Consider the following 21939-nt stretch of genomic DNA (forward strand, 5'->3'; position numbering starts at 1 on the left):
TTCATTAATGCACCTGGTTTGAAAGAATATTTGTATTGGGTTTGTTACCGTTGGGGGTTAAACACTACATCATACCCCCCAAAAAATATTTGGTTTTGCAGAGAGTAGTTATTAGCCTGATAAACCAGAATAAATGTGAGATTAAATGTGTAATTTAGTCTGGCCCGAATGAATGAGATATCAGAAGATTGTTGATGAGAACAACCCGTTGTTTTTCAAACCATGTCTATGCCTATTGGCCACGTCACGTTTCAACGATCTGCATTAGACATATGTAATATGTTTTCTTTAAATAAGGGACCATTAGAACTCCCCAAACGCCAACATAAAATGGTTTGACTAAGAAAACAGTGAGCTGCAACTTTTAAAGATTGTTTCGCTGCAAACTAAGAATGTCAGGTTTTCAGAGGTCTGCCGCACAGAAAAAAAGAGAAAAAGGGAAGATGACACCAAAGGCTTGAGGGATTTTATGAGTAAATAAGAATAAAAAAAAGAGGAGGATTCAGGAACAGGTCCAGGAACAGAATTGCAGAAGAATGATGGCCATTCAGAGCCAGGTAAGAAACAACGCGTTTATCACTGTGATTTTAAAGTATAGCATTCACTAATCAGTGTAAGGGGGGAAACACATTTTCTTTTAAAGAAATACTTGAGCTTAGCGCAAAAGACCAGAAAGATGGCAAAGGTGTAAGTGCAGTGTGAAATACAGAGTGGGGGACAGCGTATGTGGATGTGTGTGTGTGTGCGTGGGGCTAAATGTCCATCCTAATAAGAATTAAGGGCATGTCTTTAAAGTATATGCATGCAATACATTGGGCTACTTTTACACGAATTACTAAATACAGTAGGTGCAGCATACAGTAGCATCATCAAAAGCCCATCATTTTACAGTGACTTGATTTATTGAAATACAACTGGAATGATTATAGAGTGTTTTTACAAAGTATAAAGATAAATAACTTCTGATCAGAATATAGACTTTACAGTTATGTGAAACGAAACAAAAAAAAAAAAGCACAGTATTGTGAAGCACAGGAAAAGGGATCTCATTAAATCATTCAGTGACACGTTACATTGTCAAATAGATTTTCTGATAATTTATTTAGTTTTGCGGCAATTAGTTTAAGTAATTTTTTTCCCAACTTGACCATGTTATTTAAAAAGATTGAAACAACTCATCATGAAATTTGTTCAATAAGCACTTTTGCTCACATAATTCTCAGCTTGATGAACTTAATTATACACTCAACCCACTAAATCATGCTTCAATAATGCAGGCTGCAGTGGTGCCTTTTGTCAGTCTGCGGTTCTAACAAGACAGTGACCAGCAGAGCAAAGCTAAACTTATGAGTTCAAAGAGCATTTTATTTTGGTTGTGGCCCAGTGATTAAAGCAAGGAGTTTGTGTCCTGTCCTATCACACAGATTGCCACTCTTGTTTTCTGAGAAAAAACTTTGTTTCTTTTCTTGGACAGTATCTAACAAACTGATTATTAAATTTGATTTTAACAGTAGGTGTACACAGAAAAAAAAAAAAAAAAATTCTAAGAGAAGCTCAAAGGTTAGGTTTAAGTTTCCCAGAGAGAGTGTATAATGACCAGAAGTTGTGGTTTAGTGTTCTTTTGGGCACCAGAACATATAACATGTTTTTTAGCATAAACTAAATGCAGCCTTCCAGGAAAAGATCTTCATAAGAAGTGTGAACTTTTCAATTGTCATGGTGTGAAAAGTTTTTGCTGCTTCAGGACTTGACAAAGGTAAATATGAGCTGAAAGCTGGACCCCCCAACATAAAACTGATTAAAGACCCACCCCTCCTTTCTCTAGATAGATTTATGAAAGATTAAATGTCCATATATGCAATTTTTTTTAAATTAATCAGATGGTTTAGTTTTTTTTATGAAACTCTTTGTAAATATTTATCTTTAACCGTTGTGTTGTCTTAAATGGCGTAAAAAAATATCTCTCTCAGCGTTAATATAATCCAGCAAATGTTAATATAATCCAGCAAACCTCACAGAAATACAGTAGCTTTTTCTTGAGGTAGCAACACTTTTCAGAATGATATTCAAAATTTACTAGCTGCCATTATACAAATGTGTGCCTATTTCCCCCTGTGGTGGCCTCTGAAGCATATGAGATGGATCCCAATCCCAAGTCTTTACATGACCTTTCTCACACAATGTGTAACAACAACATATTGGGTCTTGCTTGAGATGTTATATGAGAACAGACCTGTGGACAAAATAGCTTTAAGGAATTGTTATTTCTTACAGCACAACAATATCAGAGAGAAAAGGGCATGTTGATAAAAATTCCCCTCAATCAAACTCTAGAAATGTGTTCTTCAAGATTGTCATCCCTTATTGAATTCCTATTTTGGAGGTTATGTTCTTTATTTCTTTAAAAGATAAAGACACACTTTGTGTCCATCAAAAAAAAAAAAAATGTTTTATGGTCAAAAAATCAATTGAAAGCCCTTGAGTTCATTGTACTTATCTCAATGTATATCTTTGTGATCATCTCAACAAAGAAAATCTGACATCTTATTTTAGCAAATTGCCTCAAGTTTAGTGTGAAAAGCAATTATAGTTGACAACCACTTAAAGGTGACCATCCCTAACTTTCTAAAAGTATGATGGCTATGTTCAGTACATTAGATGTTCGCCACCAGGTGGAGGCCGACTGTCAGTATAGTGACACTGCCTTGACCAGACTGATTCCCTTTGGAGTCAAACTTTCCGAGTCTTTCCGGGGGTGGTAGTGGGGGCGGGGGCAGGGAAAGGGTGAGGACTATGCACTATGCAAAGAACTGCTGTAGATGGAAGAGTCTTGCAGTACCTCAGCTCATTTTGATTAATGGACCCCTCTCTGCCCCTGAGTGAGCAATTATCAGAGGGTAGGCAAAGTCGTTCATCACTGTAACCAAGCAGCAGGTCTCCACCACTGTCGAAAGTTATACCTGCAGGGCAAAGTGTCTACCTCATATGCCACCTCCTTCTAGTCCTCCTCCTTCTCCTTTTCCTCATCAGCCATGCAACTTTTCCTTGTTTGATCGGGAGAGTCCAGCGACTGAAGGTCAGACAGGCAGGAAGTCAAAGGTGCTACGCTGCACACAGCAAGCTGTTTATGAGCATATCCAATTTCTTCAAGGTATTGGAGAGGTCTTGATTCTTATACCTTTTTAAAGCTAAAGCACACTTGTTATTGTGAAATCCTTTGAGTCCTATTTTTTTATGCATAAAATTTAACTTAGAACACGATGAGAGCATGCAAACATCTATTTTTGTGGATTTTTAGCAAATACAGTGCCTTGTAAATGTATTTACACCTCTGAAACTGTTTCACATTTTATCAAGTTAAAACCCTGCACTTCTGTATATTTTACTAATAGAATATAGTCGGAAATTTTACACAATATGTCAATACAAAGTAGCACATAACCTCTTATTTATTTTAGACATTAATGTAGCCTTTATGCATGAAGGAAATAATCTTATTAGAAGGGAAACTTTTAGAGATTTCTGGTCAAATTAGTCTAAACCGGATCATTTTGGATTAATTTCCAAAATGCTACATGAAAAAACTAGTGCTGTATGAGTATGTAATGGGTAGGAACCAGTGGGGTGAACAGACTTTTTGAAGGGGTAGGGCCATAAAGAAAAGAAGCATGTTCTCACTCCTGCAGAAAGCACTTTAGCATGTGTTTTGATTCGGGGGAGAGGGCAGTTTAACATGTTTTTTGGCTCCGAAGGGATCGCTTTAGGACTTTTTTTTTTAACACAAGGAGTGGAAGTCGCTGGGAGGAACGTTTTGTGGGTTCACTTTTCTTCAGCAGAACCAGAGAGGCTGATTAGAGTTATGAAATGAAATGAGATAAAACATTGTTAGAGGCTGCAATAGATCTAAAACTGAGGTATAGGTTGAAAGCAGATTTATTAGTTACATGGCTTAAACTCCAGCCCTGCAGTGGCTCAAGTTTAGCTCTAGAGTAGTGAGAGTCAATCAACACCCTTATTATAACTTGATAAGATATAACCAATGTTTCTTGCAAAGGTTTCAATGTATCTACAATTACTAAAGATTATAAGAGCACCACTTGCCCACAACAGTAGTTAGATAACCGCATATCTTTTCTAACTGCCCCACTCTAGCCTGGACATTCAACAACTTTCTTCTCTTTGTCTCCTACTGTCATGAGGTCATTCTTTTGTTACTTTAGGTGCACTACTTGCATGGTGGTAAACGGGTGAAAACATCCAGCAAATTACAAAATGCAAAGACATGAATGATGCAAACTCTAAAACATAAAAAGCAATGGAGGAAAGTTACCAATGAAAAATGTAGAAAGCAGAAAAACAAACTTATCCACTAGAAATGGTCAACCACCAAGTCATATGGTACTTCAGCATATTTACACATTGTCTCTATGAAACTGTTAATGATTTAGGGTAACTTTTTGAAAAAAGACATGAATCAACAATATACAATGTATTTCTTCCTTCTTGCTTCCCTGTGGACATCCTATTAATGTCTTTCCTAAGGGTCCTGTTGTCATATGACTTGGTGATGGACTCCTCCTAGTGGTCTGCTGCATTTCTGTTAAGAAAAGAGAGCTTTCACATTATTAACTTGCTGTTTTTCATGGTATGGTAGTTGCAGGATTTCTGATTTTGCTTCTATTGTGTGTGAATGCAGAAATGTTCCCTTGCATTGGTTTTGTTGATTATTCCTACTATATATTTTCTGAATGCAACCTTTTTTATGCATCTTTTTTGTTGCTGTTTTGTGTTTGATTGTTTTGGAGTTGGCAAATTTCTTATATTTTGCTGTTTGTTTCCCATTTGGACTTTGGACATGAAGAAAAAAAACGTAATTTCCATTCATCTCTATCTTTAGAGCACACAATTAAACATTTTGGACTTGAAGGTAATAGGCACAATTCATAGCCAGGTCCTTCCACCACTATGTTTTACTATATGCATTGTGTTCTTTCTGTGATTGTTTCACATTTTGGAAGACATTCCAAACCCTACTTTATAGAGTAGACATGCAGAAGATAGATGTGATTACTAACAGATGAACACAACCAAAATTTGGCCTTTTGGAAGCGGTTTTGCCTTTTCTTTTTATAGTATTAATTTGTTTAAAGAATGATTGCCTTTTTAATATTCTTTTTCACTCATATTCCTCACGTACATGTTTCTGCTTTTCGAATGCCATTGGATTTGCAGTATATGAACTGCACCAATGTTTTAAATTTGCTGAATTGAATCTTGCAAACTAAACTGTAAGCAAGAACACATAAAAGAGCAAACGTCAGGAATATACTTTAAAAACCTGAACGCTGAAAATAAGTGAAACATTACCTTAGCATTTGATTTGTTTATGACATTGTGCCCATTGTGGACTTCTATTAACTTTCTTTTTGAGTTTTCATTTAAATTTATATTTATGTCATCCTGTATTTTCTTGGTAATTGCTTTCTTTTCCATTTTGTGTCATTCTAGATGTTTTTTAGTTATGTTTAAGCAGTGTTGTATTCTTTTAGTTACTCTCTATTGTCCCCTGGTGCCAGTCTCCTTTCCCCTAGCTCCCTGCTAGTTACATCTATCCAGACCTGCTCCCTATTACTGTAGCTGATAAGCCCATTATTTGTTCTGTCTCCCATATATACACCTCCAGTTCCTCATTGCTGGATTCTCTTCCCTACTTTATTTCTTGTGTTAGTTTCCCTGAGTGTGTTCTGGTTTTTGATTCCTGAGATTGTTGCCTGTTGTTTGGGGATTATTTTCTTCTGTACTATCAACATCTTTATTATATCTGCAAGAAATCACCTCTGCCTCTCCATCTCTGCATCTGGGTCCTCAACAAACACCCACCAAACCTGACAGTTTAAGCATGCTTACATTTTTATAACCAGGTTATTGAAAGATTAACTTTTATGAATGTTTTCCTGTAATAATCATATTTTTTACTTGAACTGTAAAGGACAAATGTCATTATATTTATACAAAGTTTCTTCGTTTTCCTCCTTCCTTTAACCCTACGTTTTTAGAGGTGCTTATGAAACTTTTAAAGCAGCTGTTTAAAAATCTATTTAAGAACCATTTTACGAGAATCGATAATCTTTGCCACCTGAGCTTAAGCTTTTTGTTATGTTATATTGTTCACATGGCTTACCCTATCCTCTAATGATGAGGCCACTGTTTTAAAAGATTATTAGAAAAAGACGGCCTCTTATCTTGCCATTTTGCACCATTGATAGAGCTTTCAGCTCTTACCGATACAACAATTCAGTACTCAAAGTAATATGCTTGATGTTTAGCTGAGAGCTGGGAGGGCATGTTCTAAAAGAAAATGGCAATAATTGGACAGGCTGATTGCTGGACCAATCTCACCACTATCATTTCTGTTACACACCTGTTATCCCTTTGCACAATTTAAAAAATGCAATTAACAAAATTGTTGCTTCTCCCAGAGACCAACAATTTTCCTAAATCAATCGGTCAATTACAAAGTCTTCAGGTTGACCCCATCGGCTAATGGCTTTTGGATAGTAGCCAGAATCTGATTTTGTTTTAACAGTGCCTAATGGGTTGTCAACCCATACATTATGAATGCAGACCAACAGCACACACACGCCATTCCACTGGACTATTAGGCTTCAGTTCTATTCATTGATTTCACTTCTTACTTTAAGCCAACGATTTCACCCTCCTTTTTATGCATGCTGTTCAATCAGTTAAATACTCCATTGTTAGAAGAGCACTGGAGATGCATTTGAAGTGCAGAGATTTTGACTGCAGTCTTATTAAATTGCTTTGTGCAATGAATCAAAATGAGCAATGGCATTGTCATGGTTTTGTTCTGTCCACCTGAGAGGATGAGGAGCAGTAGAGCTGGGCTTTTGGGGTTGGCTTTGTTTCAGCTTAGCCATGTTTTGAATTCTAAGTGGTTCCAAAAAAGATTAGATCCTGTTTTCAGCCCTTGAGTCATATAGGGCACTCTAATTTTTTTCTTCTTACCTGTATAAACCGTTTTATTATAAATTGCTAGGCTATGCATATATTTTCACTACTTAAGAATAGAATATAGCTTGTCTCATAATGTGAGGAAAAGCTATCACAGGTAGATCTATGTGAGACATCTGCTGCTCTGAAAATGGTGAAATCAGTGTGTTGCCACCATGTCGCTCTCCATCTACACTCTCCGCAGTATCTCACCGTCTGAATCTTCCGCCATTCCCTTGCCCTCTTTTTTTTCCATGATCTTAGACAGCCTTCTCCATCAGAAGCTCACATCTTTATATCAGTCCAATTTTCACACGGTGGGATGGAAATTGAGTGGGAGGACTGGGTTGCAGGATAAGATGGAGGTCTCTGAGTGGTCAAAAATAGAATCCAATTTCCAAAAAAAAAAAAAAAACACAACACCATCCTCTCTTCTTCATCTTCAGTGAGTCTCACCTATATGTCTGAAAACCAAAAAGGTGGCCACCATGGACCAACCCATCTCCAGGTTTTCATATTTAACTTTTAAACTTTTAAAGCTATAGATAAATGTGGGGAGGACATGGCGTACAACTCAAAACGTTTCTTTGAACAACTAAACAATTTCTGGAATACAAATAATAAAGTAGTGCCTTGAGCAGTTCAGGCTGTTATTGTTTTTGCATATTTTCGTTTTAAAAAACTGAAGCCGTAGTTTGGACATAGAAGAAGTCACAGATAGTCTCACTAGAGATCCGCTTTGATGCGTGTATAATGCTTAAAGGAGCCTTTTTGCTGCAGTCATAGTCATTCCTCTGTCACAGAGGAGCTCATTCCATGTCTCTGTGGAAAGAGCAATGTAGCTATGCCACACAAAGCTACGTCTTTATAAACTGTCAGGCATGTGAGAGTGTTGACACGAATGTAGAGGATATACTATTTGATGATGCTTAACAGATGAAATACAAATGGTATGAATAGATTTCATTTGAGTTCCTTCTGCTTAGATCCAAAGCTATTTGGTTGCACGCGATGTGCATGGAATCAGAAAAAGGAGCTTTCTGATTCCGGGGGCGGTGGGGGGAGTGTTTGTATCACAAACCCCAAGAGTGTCAAAAAAGCAGACATCTTCGGAAATATCTGGCCAGGAAGTCAGGAGTCATCTACTTATTTTGGAGGATGAACAATAAAAACCCTCCAGTGCTGTAATCTATTTGACTGACAGCAGCGTACAATGCATAGCATCGTTCCAAACTCCAAACCAAGAAAACGCTCGATGAAGGCAATGAAATTCATGAGAGGAGATCGCAGACGGAAAAGAGAGGTGAGAGGAATCTGCTCAAACGCTGAGAGATAAGAGAGAGGAAGAAAGATGAAAGCCTGCAAAGTCAGGTAAAAAAAAAAAAAATCCCCACTGGATCTGAAATGTTCTTCTGACTACATGTTTTTGAGGTAGATCCTCAGTCATTTGGGGCCTGCCTTACTGTGACTTCTTATTACTGTTTCCACTCTGAGCTGCATTCTTCTGCCTGTGAATGAACATATTTTTTTTTTTTCTATTTGTTGAAGTCCATGTGGTAGGGAAAAAAATATCTCAGCTGTTAAAAACGATAAAAGACGATGTGCACATTTGTTTTCCACACACATAAAACTGTATGTAACACTTTCTCTCCACCTTTTTTTAACCAGCTGGCGAACCTTCTTTGAATAAATAAACACAGATTTACTGGTTTAATCTACAGTTCTCCTGATTTACTTATTCTAGGTGATTTACTTACACCTCAATCTTATTTGAATTTGAATTAGATAAGAACACAAAGTGCTAAATAGCTGTAAAGTAGTCTCAACATACTGTTTTATTAACCTGTATTTGTGCTCAGTCCAGTGCTCTCTGCCAACCTCTGTTTAAAAATAAAAATCTGTGTTAAAATAAAATAATAAATAAATAAAATAACATGCAAAAGTTATAATTATGCAGCATCTTGTGTTGATCTACCAAATAAAGTCCGTATGAAAACTAGAGGATTAAATGCATAAATATTCAAAACTAAATCAATGTACCAACAATTAATCATGCACTTAATAATATGATTTGAGCATCTTGTACCATTACATTGTCAGAGGTTAAATTCAAGACAATGCTAATGTGCAAGGCTATGCTTTTTTCTTGATATTTAATTCAAAGCGTCTCTTGAAACTGCCATTTCCTAAAGATGCAAAATACACAAGGACACTGCAAGAAGCAGGCAATGTTTTAAATTTGCTAAATTTCATAGGGACAAACTTGAAAACCTGTGCTTGTGTGAGGACTATTGAGGACACAGCTCTATATATCGCTCCATATGTTAGAATTTCTTCAGTTCTGGCTTCTTTTGCTCAGGGCATGGCACATCCAATCAGTGACATTACCATAAACTAGATATTTTGTCAAGGATAATAAAAAGGTTTAGTTCAGAGGCAAAGAAATGCGGCCTTATGGCTGGAGGCACTTTTTCCTCTAAAAAAGATGTTATATTGTAGGAGTGTGAAACCAAATGATGTTTTTTTTTTTTTTTTCAAGTGCTGCACAATCAAGCTGAAATTCGAGTGCTCTGAAGCAGAATATAGGTAAAGTCCGTTTACAGATTTTTATCTCCAATATGAAAAGCAACATATGCACTCCTTAAAAACCATTTAATTTATATATGTTTTGTTTTAAAACAAAAACAATGGATTCATTCATGTAATGAAAAAAATTCTGACACAGAAGAGTTAAATCCATTTTTAAAGTATATTTTACTGTGATGAGGTGGAAACAATGCAATTAAAGACTAACATCCAGTCTCTGCCATCATATATGGGTGTGAATCAGGAACCGAATGTCATTTTTGCAGACGTTTCAATTTTGTCCAAAAGCTTTTTGCTTAACCTTGATCCCAACAATCATTGTAAACTCATTGTCAGGACCACTGATCTGGAAAACAAAGAAAAAGGACATTTATAATACTATTCCGTTAGCATATCATGCAAATAAACTCTGAATAGTGTCTGTAGAATGATAAAAAGTATCTATAAAATCTGTGCTTTGACATGAAGAATTATGTGCACTTACAAATTAGCATGTGTATGCAGTCCCTGCCACTGGGAAGACAGCTATTTTTACACCTGTTGTCAAATCTTCTGGCCTCTCATCTTCGACCTCATCACACCTGCAGCTCATGCCTCGTCTTCGTATTTGCTGTGAGAGGAAGCAGTGAGACTCTCTTCAATACACACTTGTCAGTCACCATGAGCGACAGGGGAGATAAACATTCCATTGACCATTTTGTTATGTGCAGGTCGTCTGTGGGTCATAGTAACTCTGAGTTCGTGCTCTCTTTTATTGCTTACAAGTCGTAATTCACCCTGTTTAAGCTGAGAAATAAAAGAGTAAAAAAAGTGGGAAGCTGTCAATCGGTATGACACATGGCACTGGCCAAGAGGTATGTATTATTAAATCGCTCTGCTTGACTTCGTGAAACAAGGCAGTGGTGTTTGGGAATACTGAGCTACCAGACTGAGGATTAGAAACCTCTGCACTGGGAGATACAGCAATAAAAATCCAATATAACAACAGTGTGTAGGACTTTAGTGAATAACTTTGTTAATTTGCACAGATGCAGTTGGTGCTGGTGCCCTGAATAACCTCAGGTCATACAGAAGAGGTTGTAAATGAACCTACTCCCAAAGGGAAGTAATAAACACAGATATCAGTGCAGGCAGCAGGAAAGCAAACCTTGGGGAAAAAAAAAAAAGATATACCCTTAAAGTAAACAACCCAAGTCTTTCCAAAATTCATTCACATGGCCACATTGAGATAAATTAAATAAAATCTTTATTGTTATTCTCTAAGTACTTGTTTTATAAGGTTTCGGACTGACTTGTAACCTCGTTAAAGGTTTTTTTGGAGTTCTTTAAGGGGTTTTCTTAAGATTCTGGGACGATTCTATTATATCTGTTGCAGATGAAGCACCTAACAAGTAATGGAGCATAATATATCAGATTATGGATCCTCCTAAGGCTGCTAATTAGAACAACAATCCGGTTTGAGGTATTGTACTAGCACAGCACTGGTCCTGATGTGGAGCAACCATGGTCTTCATCTAACTAAATATAATTGGGATATCTAGATTAGAATACCAGGATGGGTCTAAATATAAATTTGGGTAATTAATGTTTTAGACAGTGGGCAGAGTGGGTAGCACTGCTGCCTTGCAGCAAGAAGGTTGCAGGTTCAATTCCCGGCCTGGGGTCTTTCTGCATGGAGTTTGCGTGTTCTCCCTGAGCATGCATGGGTTCTCTCCGGGTACTCCGGCTTCCTCCCACAGTCCAATAACATGACTGTTAGGTTAATTGGCTTCTCGAAATTCTTCTTAGATGTGTGTTAATGTTTCTTTGTCCTGTTTGTCTCTGTATTGCCCTGTGATGGACTGGCCACCTGTCCAGGGTGTACCCTGCCTCTCGCCGGTAGACAGCTGGAGATATGCAACAGCACCCCTAGTGACCCCACTTGGAATTAAGGGTGTCAGAAAAAGGATGAATGTTTTACTGTGACAGAATGTTGAATTGTTGGAGAACCTACAGTAAAAATAGAGAGGGAAAAGGGAGACTCTTGATGACAACACAGGTATGGACTCTGACTTGACTGGAGTCACAGATTGACTACTTGAGACCAAACTTGGTTATATCAGAAAAGAACTGTTGGATGATTTTGACTTGAAGACTAATGACTTGTGTCTTGGACATGAATCTTACTTTAAATGACTTTATTCAGATAAAATTCCAACTTTACCATGCAAAAACTCATAGTAAAAATAGTTGTTCATGTTATTTAATAATTCAAGGATAAGTATTTATGAATGGTGAATGATTTCAAATTCAAAGTGTTACAAGTGGTATGGTGGGTGTTGTCCAGGCAGTATCCCACCATACCACCTATAACAAAAGCATAAGACTTGAACTTGCTTTGGGACTTGTTAGACTTGACATTAAAAACTCGAGACTCACTTGTGGCTTGAGACATAATGACTTGTCCCTGTTTCTGGTTAAGTGCGTATTTAATCAAGAAAGAAAAAGTACAAACTGGAGTTCAAGTTAGTAAAACCAAAACAAAATCCCAGGATACAATGCTGGACCAACCACAGAAAAGGTTGCATCATAAAAACATGCACAAGATGAGAAACAACAGAAGGATCTGACTTAATTAAGTAACTTAAATGCTGCGAAAACTCATTAACTACAGAGAACGAGAGCTTACAAAAAGCAAGGGGAACTGAATAAGTTTTAAGTGAGATGAAAGCTGAAGTTGCAAAGAAAAGAAAAAGAAAACTAATTAGTCACTATGCAGATTATAATACAATGCAACATTAGGGATGTTTACATGTAAATTTACCAACAGATTTAAATTTATTTGGATTCATAAATAAATTAATTGTAGTATTTATATGAACATAAGTAATGTGAATAAATCGCTTAATCAGACTAAAAAATCATGTAAATATGTCAGTCGGAATATTCTGACATAGCAACCTGCCACTCAAAGTGTAAATACATCACATTGACATGAGGTACAGATATAATCTGTGAATAACATGATGCTAACCAGCATTTACACTCAGGCCAGTCGGATTGTCATTCTGCATTAACCATCCCTCTCAGTAAGATAACAGTTTTATTATTCTGCCAAATCAGATCAGAATATTAGGAATGGCATGTTAAAATGGCATGTTTTAGCCAGGTTTAATCAGATGTGGGGTGTAATTGGTTAATAACAAGCCTTCCACATTTTTTTTTTCAAATATCTTACCATTATATATAAAAAAAACAACAAAAAAAACCCTCTCCCTCGCCCACCATGGACGGTCTCCCTTTGTTTTTTTCTCCAAGCTCGGGTTCTCTACCAGAGGCCTGGGAGCTTTAGTTCTTAGAACTGCACTTCTCTGGCCTGAGATGTCTGATGTATTTCCAGGGATCTGCTGTAACCACTTCTCAAGTTTGGGGGTTCACTGCCCCGAGTGCCCAAATGACCACGAGCACCACTGATGCCTTGACCTTCCAGGTTTTCTCCAGCTCTTCTCTGGGCCCCTGGTATTTATCTAGTTTCTTGTGTTTTTTTCTTTTTCCTGATATTGCAGTCACTTGCTATTGCTATGTCAACCAAAATGGCTTTCCTCTGGTTTGCCATTACCATTCAGTCCGTCTGTATCTGGAAGTCCCACAGGATATTGGCTCAGTCATTTTCTACCATCTTTGGAGGTGTTTCCCTCTTTGACCTTGGGGTTTTCAGCCCATACTCTGCACAGATGTTCCTATACATATACTATTCCAGACACTTGGTTATGGCACTCTATGTAAGCTTTCACTTCCATATATAAATTGGACAGTTTAAAGTTGTCTGTGAAAGGCAAGCAAATACTGTAATGCTGAAGATTGATGTGGCAGAAAATCAAATACAAATCACAGTGCAGTCATTGGCCTTTTAGCTTTTGTTGGCAAGCTACACATAGCTATTCAAACAAACAGTCTTTGTTACCACCCAGGTGGCCTCCAGGGTGATACATACAATTAAAAGGCTGTTTACTCCTTAAAGTACTGTGAAGAGTGCCAACATTCAAATTTTCATATCTTTTCTTTTTTTCAATTATTTTTCAATTTCCACATTTTGATATTTGTAAGTACAGTAACTCCAAACCACCCTTGGTAGACTTGTTCAAGGATTTACAATGGCCTACCATATTTGTTGTTAGATAAACACTCAACCCATCTTTTTTATCCACTTAATCCTTACGGGGTTGCAGTTACCAGTCTCTGACACACATCAGCACATAAAAGAAAAGAAACAATTCTTTTTCACATTCAAAAAATCAAACTCACATGAATTTGGAGTTTGACACCAGAATTAAACTTAATATCTTAAAATTAATATCCATATTTTGTTAAAGAAAGCTGAATTACAAAACATTTTAATCAAGTATAATTTTTTTTTTATCTGCTTTGAAAGTTTTATTTGTTAACATTTTAATTCTCCTTCTTTAATTCAGTTTGAATTGTTGATTTTAATTTAGTGTAGAGAAAGTCTTAGGAGTACTGTGTCATGAACATGGTGTAAGGACAAGTAGTTCCACAAATCTGGACCAAGAGTGAGAAATGGAAAAACATTTTAAAAATCTGGTACTGACTGCACAAATCTGGATTTGATACATTTGCTCCAAATTTGAGTCATATTTCATGACCCCACTGGCCACAGGAGTAGCAATTAAATACCTATTAAAGTGCAGAATTTGTAATCATGAAAATTAGTTCACTTATTTGAAACATGTCAATTTTGAAAAATTTTTTTTTTCAATTACAAATCTTTATTTTCTTTTGCTTTACCCCTATCAAGTCATCCACAACTTTATGTCACTACTGGTAAAAAAAAAAAAAAAAAAAAAGACGAAGAAGATGATAGGAAGTTCAGAGGATGATGCACTATTGTGGGGGAAAAAAATTATGTGTGATTTTAAAAAAATATTTTTCATTTAATGGAAATATCACTATTGCAAAATATTGTTTTGTCTGCATTAGCTGAATAATAAAGTTTTGCTTACATTTCTAATGGAAACACAGCTACTGTACATCTGAGGGATGATTTGCCAACTAGTGCAGTACTGGAAGTGGCAATGATTCCCTCATAAATTATCATTCATTCTTGCTTTCAACAAGTCAACATTTGTTAACTTCAAGGCCACAGAGTAAGAACTGCGGCTAATGAGTGATTCACCAACTGCAGCAGTGCTGATTTACCTACATCCGTACCGCACAAATGAACTAAAATAGGGTCAAAGTGATTTACTGTAGGACTTTCATTTGTTACAGACTTATTTGCTGCCATAATCTGGAAGTAGATCTCATGAATATTTTTTTTCATCAAAACCTTGTATAGAGAGTCTTACGCTATTCTCCCTTTCCCTGTCCTATTTGATTGATATCCAGATTCTAGATCTTAAAAATAAGGTAAGCAACTAGTTTGTACAGTACACTCTGCAAACTTCTTTGCTTCAGCAGGCAGTGCATGGTAACTTTTTGGTATTGTTTTGTGTTTGAGATCCCCTGCAACATACCCCCCTATTGAAAAGGACGTGCTTTTTTATTTTTTATTTTTTTGGTTTTGTTTATCTGGTGCATCTTGCAACTCCTTATTTATAATCCTTGACAAACCGCCCCGAAGTCTTAAAAAGTCTGTTTGGTCTTCATTATCTATTTTAACTGCTGCATAACAGAAAAGGCAGTTGTATGAATTTAATGATTGGGTGAACAAATGCTTTGATCAAATATATTCAACTGATTTAAGGGATGCAGTACACTCCAAATACTACTACTACTATCATATACACTATAATCTGAATAAAACTGCAATGGATTTCATGATTTTAAATTCATAGAAAACAAAGCTTAGGGTATTGAACACCTAGAAACATTTAACACTTTCAAATCAGAATTTCAAAACTCATTCTCAGGATATTTTGGGTTTTAAATAAGAAAAAAAAAGAAAATTGCTTTCTCACTAAACATTCTGAAATGTAATGTTTTTTTAATGAATAAACTGTGTTTTAATAATTTGTTTAGATATTTTCTTTAATTATCTTATCTCAACCCCTCAGATTTATCTGGTCAAAAAGAGTCTAAAATGCATCTCACTAGTAGAAAAAGCATAATCCTTCAACCACACTTAACATTAAGACACAGCAGGTTGAGTGAATAGCAGTCATGCACACAAATATATTTTAGTACTGTTGCATTGGTGGTCTAGTTAAAGACTGGGGCACTGTGTTTACAGAATGCATCAGTGAATCAAGACCACTATTGCTGATGAAGATTCTCAGCATCCAGGTCATAGTCATTCAAAAAAATAAAAAATAAAAAAAATTTAAAACAATGCACTAGACTTTGTTTCCAAGCTGAAGATGTTTCAAACAACTCTCTCTAACAACCCCTCTTTAAGACTCGTAGACGGGTATGGGGCATTGCAGGCTAACAAAAGAAGCCCTTTGGAGCCCTTTGTCCATTACAATTTGCATGTTTAAAAAAACAAACAAAAAAAACAAGGTTTCGATGTTCTACTTCATAAAACTTGAACTCAACACTTTTCCTTCAGACTTGGAAACAAAGTCCAGTGGATTGTTTTTTATTTTCGTTTTTTTTGGCAATACTATCATTGCATTTCATTTATATATTTTAAATAAAACTACAGGTTTTGTTTTTCTTTTATATATTAAACTTCCCAGCTTTTCTTGACTCAAGCATTTCTATTTTTCTTGACAAGTTATGAAGTGTATTTTAGTGTCTGGAGTGCAGAGTGTTGTTATGCGCATATAAGAACAACAGTGGTCCTCCAAGGCATAGCATGGTGTGAATTTAGTTTCAGCCAAACACATGAAGAAAAGAAAAATCCATAAGCTCACATCCACTAAATCATATTTGTTCTAAAACTAAATGTACAGCAATCAAAACCTTGACACTGTCTTGCTATCTTTGCTTCACAAGTCTGTTGAGGATTCAGGAATTTTTCTCCACAGGTCAGCCTAGTATACCTATCGACTTCTTTGTTCTGTTACAGATAAAACTTGCTGAATAATGATGCACCTGTTGTTTGTATATCAAGACATATATCGTTTTTATTAAATCATAACTAGGGTCCCCTTCAATCTTGAATAATTGATTCTTGATTTTTTTTTTATTCTCAAAGACTAGAAATTAGTTGTTTTACTTTGGCCAGTTAGGAATAATTTTTTTTATTTTTTTGGATAAATGCCACAAGAATTTGTTGCAAATTTTGTTATTACTTCTATTATAGTCAGAAGTCTCGATATACAAAAAAATATGCTTTTCAACAACCTCTTAAAAGCCCAGATGATTATGTCATAAATACCACCAAGTTTAGTAAAAAGTTAGCCTGACGTAGTCCGACTCAATTCTAGTCAGAATATGAGCCTGATACTGTTCCATAGAGCTGTGATTATGGGGTGTGTTTCGAACGAACCGGGAAAAAAAATGCCTCTGAACTCAATTGGATAGACCTACAACCAATAAGAGCAACGGAGTGCGTGACGTATGTTAAGCGACCGAGAGAGCCAGCTGATAAATTAAACTTTTGCCAAATCCTTTCTTTTCAACAAATGCCTTGATCGCGTTTCTCTGTTCCTCTTTTGTTGTTGTCACCCAAGCGCGCTTTGGTCACGTGGTTGATTACGTTACTGTTGATCATCTGTCCATCATCGTATAAAGCCCGCCCTGACAATTTGATTGGCCCACCAGATGTTGTGCGAGCATACTCCCGCTACTATTGAGCAATGCCAGACCGAACTTCCCGACCTCAAACCTTGTGGGCGGGACTAAGTTCGGAATGGCACACAGGCTAGTAAAAAGTGACTTAAGGACAACAAGGTTGCTGAAGTTAAAAACATTTAGTACAAATATTTTGGAAGGGCTCAATTGAAAAGACAACCCAAACACAGTTCTAACAGTTTTGTGTGGAAAAAATCATGGGCTAATATTGCTGTGAAATTATTGTTAGAAGCTTGTTCAAGAATACGGAAAGCCACAGAGCAGGTCACACAATTTAAATGTAAATCACTCTACTATAAAAATAGTTTATTTGAAAACATTGTACTTGAATTGCGCTTAATCAGTTGTGTTAAAAAAAAAAAACACAAATGAAGGTGTTGCATTACAGCTGCATAACCAAAGCCAAGCCTTCAGAACAAACACATTTAATACTGTGTAGCTGACTCTGTTTCACCTGTGAGTTATTTCTAGGCTTCTGGTCACATGCTTTCTTCTCCAACCTTCAGCTACACGAGCTGTTCTGGGGCTGGAGCTTCCAAAATAGATGAAACATTCAATTAGCTGTGATACAAACAAGGAAATTAGTATAACAGCTGCGTTATCAAAGCTCTACTTACAACGTGAGTCTGATGTTTCACTTTGTTGGTTGGTGAAAAGTAAAAGGCAGTCCTGTGCCAGAGCAAGACAGACTGTACAGAAAGTGTAGCTGCAGTCTCCTGAACACAAGCCAGAGCACAGGTCCACACACATCTGGCAACAGATGTCACAGCAGCGGTCAGAGCAATATCTCCAATCCTCACACATACAAGCACAGCCACAAGCAGGTCTGCATTCCTCTTTGCTTTGAAGGCAGCAGTTGTAAGGCTTGCAAGACTGTAACCCCATGGGAGAGCCTGCTTGGGTGTTGAAAAAGAGCACCAGGAGATGAGATATTGGAAGAAATCACTGTCTGGAAAAATGGCCTCCTTTTCAAGTCTTCGGAATGGAAAAATGTACAAAAATGAACTCTGTGAAGAAAAGAGATGCTGATAATTGGCTGTCAGCCTGTCATGAACATTGGGTGAGCTTTTCTATTTCAAGCTGCATCCAAAGTTCTTGCCATCCTCAGTGTTTGTTCTATGAACAGCCTGACCAACTTTCAAATGCACCAGCTGATATCAGACTTTGCCACCCCGAGGCCTTTCAGTCATCATCTCTGACGTTTGCCAGATGAGGGATGAACAGAGAAGAAATCACTCCTTTGAAACAGCATGACATTTTTAAATGCAACTATAAACAGACATATTCTCTGTTCTTGCAAAGTGAAAATGTTTGCGACCGGAACAGAAATGCTTTTCTGTTATGAGCATAAAATTGCACAGAGAGGCTCTCTCTTATGCTTGGTTGTCATGGGACCTACAAGATAGAGACAGTGGTAAAACAAGGATTATGAACCATGCAGAAAAAACGAGGAAACAATTATTTGATTACAAATACAGAAACAACCTTGTTAGTCCAGGAAAATGAAAGAAGACGGCAACAGTTTCACAAATGCGTGCTATAATTAAAAGGACAAAGCAATTATTGGGGTAATGATGCTCCTTTATCAAGGATGGTTTATAAAGAAGAGACTGTCAGGCTTTTTTTTTTTAAAGCTTACCTATTTTTTCCCCAATGACTGATGCCAAATCAAAGCTTTGTAAACACTCAAAAAGAGACACTTCAATGTCACACCGATACCAGCTTAAACCGCATCAATCAAGAGCCAATCAGTGATGTCACAACACATAGACACCCAGTTTGTGGCAATCATGTGAAGACAACTAAAAGCAACTAAAATGTATAAACCCCATTTGTCAGGAGGGAAGAAGTTTAAGAAAGTTTTGGATTTAAATTACATTATTAAAAAAACTGAAATAAGGTGGAATTTAAGTGGAAGCTGTGCTGCAAGCTGCATGGTGGGAATACAAATGAAGATTCATAAAAACTGATTCATATTTTTGCTTTTGGAAATTACTGTGTCAAAATGCTTTGTTCAGCTTTTACAACATTCCCATTTGGGGCTGGGACACTAAAAATCCTCCAATTTGCCTTGTAGGTTACTGTACTCCCAGTGGTCATTTTCAAATAAGTTAGTACTGCTAATCAAAAAGGAGCAGAAATCAAACACTACTGCATCTAACCCCAAAGAAAAAAAAAAAGCAATATTAAGCTATTACACTGAAAACCGCTTCAGACTGACTAAAAGTTATTTGGCTGAAGTCAGTCCAGCTGTAGCATAGGTTCTCTTCACTAACCTTTTTTAGAAACTCTTCTTCTGTGCACTCTGCTGCAAAAACATATTGATATCTCATTAGATACAGACGTCCCTACCCAGTAACATCAATGGTTAAATATTTCACCTTAATGTTAAGGAAACAAATACAAACTGTTTGTCTTCGTCTGAGGAAATGGCAAAAAGGAGAAGTTTAATCAGAATCAATGTAGCTGTACAATTTGTAAACATCACCTACAGTTCCATGCTAAGCGAGGACTTGGGCCAGTGAAAGTAAAACATAAGCAACAATACATAATTTCCGTAATATTGTTAGGCACTTTTAACAATCAGAGCAGGTCTGTTGCAAAAACAAACACTTCTACTTTGCCACGGGTGATTGCCCCTTGTTATTACACTGAAGCTGTTACAGTAAGCAGGTGCCTGTAATGGGATCCCGGCTCAGCATGGCTCTGATTAGAATGGCATTTTCTTTGTTTCATTTTTTTCTTAAATATACAACAAAAAAACCCCACCAAATTCCAAAATGAATAGAGGTACTGCTAAAAAAGAAATCCAATAAATATTCCCTAGATGTCACATTTTGTTTGTTTAGCTGTTTTAGAATAGAGTGACTTAACGAAGTATGTGCTAATCATATAATAAAAAAAAAAATAAAAAAAATGGCTTAACACAACCAAAATATACATTGAGGACATATAAGCTAAGCTGCGTTGGCTTGGAGGAATACAACACTGATCATTAGAAAGAAAGCAATGGGGAAAGCAGCATCTTTCTTTTTTGTTTGTGTTCGCTTCTTTGTTTGCTTTGCAGCTCCCTGCTCTCCATATACATTTTAACAAAGATAAATAGCTGGCCAAATCCATTTTCAAGAATCACAAAGGTGAAAGTGACTGCTCCTATAAGATCTTTAAACACAACAAATAGTACAAGGTGGTGGCTTTAATGGCCTTGTTCTTTAAAGAAGCTCAGCAAGCCAATAAAAAAGTATGGCCTTGTTCTGGAAACTCCTTTAGAACCAATTGATTTTACAAAGAACAATTCTTCATGAGATTAAGAAAACTGTGGTAAAATGCCATACAACAGCAGGATGTTGTTAGTCGGAAGCTATTCCAGATGGAAACAAATCACTACATCAACAACATCTACAAAAACTTTTTGAAAAAATATCCCATAGGTTACAACAACATTTAATTGCCTTATTGAATTAACACAATATTTTAATATTCGGTCACCTCACTAAATAATTACGGCCTGTCGCACTGATTCCAATCCTGATGAACTGCCTCGAAAGGCTGATTAAAGAACACATCGTCTCCAGTCTGCATTCGACATTCGACCTGCTCCAGTTTGCCTACCGACGAAACAGCTCCACTGAGAATGACATCTCTGCTGCTCTCCACCTGAGCCTGGCACACCTAGAGGAGAATAACACTCACATGCGGATGCTGTTCCTGGACTTCAGTTCAGCTTTCAACACTATCATCCCCCAGCATCTGATGGGCAAACTGGAAAAGCTGAGCTTCAATACACCCCTCAGCAAACGGCTGCTAGACTTCCTCACAATGTCCAAAAACCATGATCATGGCATATTGTACAACAATGCTGATACAGCAAATAATTACTTCACATTACTGATCAACTGTTTCTACTATCTAATGACATCTCCTGAAGCCGTGTTTATTACTAATTTTAGCTGACAAGATAAAGTAAGTACAACTTGGCTGATTTTAAAACATTCATTAACGCCTCAGCTTAATGCTTATCTGCGGTCTACTGGCTTGCTATCTTTACTTACTATTTATTACTGACAAGTGTAACTTAATTGTATAAATGACATTACGCTTTGTATCAACTGGTTAATCACTGGTTAAGTCTCATTTTATCATTTTAAACATTTTTAGAGTTTGCTCAAAATTTACATGACATTTGGATGGAAACAGCTTCTTTCAACGGGGCAGTGTTGAAATAGAAGTATCAAGATGGATTAGAGCAGCAAAAACTGTGATTCAACTTTAATACTTTACACTTTATCTGACACACAATCAATTTTGATAATGCTATCTGGCAAACCTGTAGCTGTAGAAAAATCTAATCTGTTTATCAAGATGTTGCTTAATTGTTGAGGGCTCTTACACCTTTTTTTTGTGTTGAAATTTCAAATTGTGCTAATAGCCAATCATCAAGCCAGCTGTCAACCTGCCAGGTTTTCCAAGCTTGCTATACAAAGATAAAATGCCGGATTGGTCTTTAAGCTATCACTGGCCTCCCCAGTGGATGGATGTTAAACACAGATATAATTCAGTACGATTATATCAGTTTACAACAGATATATATATATATATATATAT

The 21939-nt window shown here is 36.7% G+C and overlaps 1 long non-coding RNA gene across 1 annotated transcript; it reads right to left on the minus strand.

Annotated features, from left to right (window-relative positions):
* Positions 1–9774: 9774 nt before the first annotated feature.
* On the minus strand, positions 9775–18439 carry LOC107098444. Its single transcript, XR_001481884.1, has 4 exons — positions 17952–18439; positions 17789–17866; positions 10082–10207; positions 9775–9943 (listed from the first exon to the last, which is right to left on the minus strand). It is a non-coding gene; the product is annotated as an uncharacterized LOC107098444 (long non-coding RNA).
* Between the last annotated feature and the right edge of the window lie 3500 nt (positions 18440–21939).

This window comes from Cyprinodon variegatus, unplaced genomic scaffold (genome assembly GCF_000732505.1).
Source record: "Cyprinodon variegatus isolate N-32 unplaced genomic scaffold, C_variegatus-1.0 Scaffold778, whole genome shotgun sequence".
NCBI classification, from domain to species: Eukaryota; Metazoa; Chordata; class Actinopteri; order Cyprinodontiformes; family Cyprinodontidae; genus Cyprinodon; species Cyprinodon variegatus.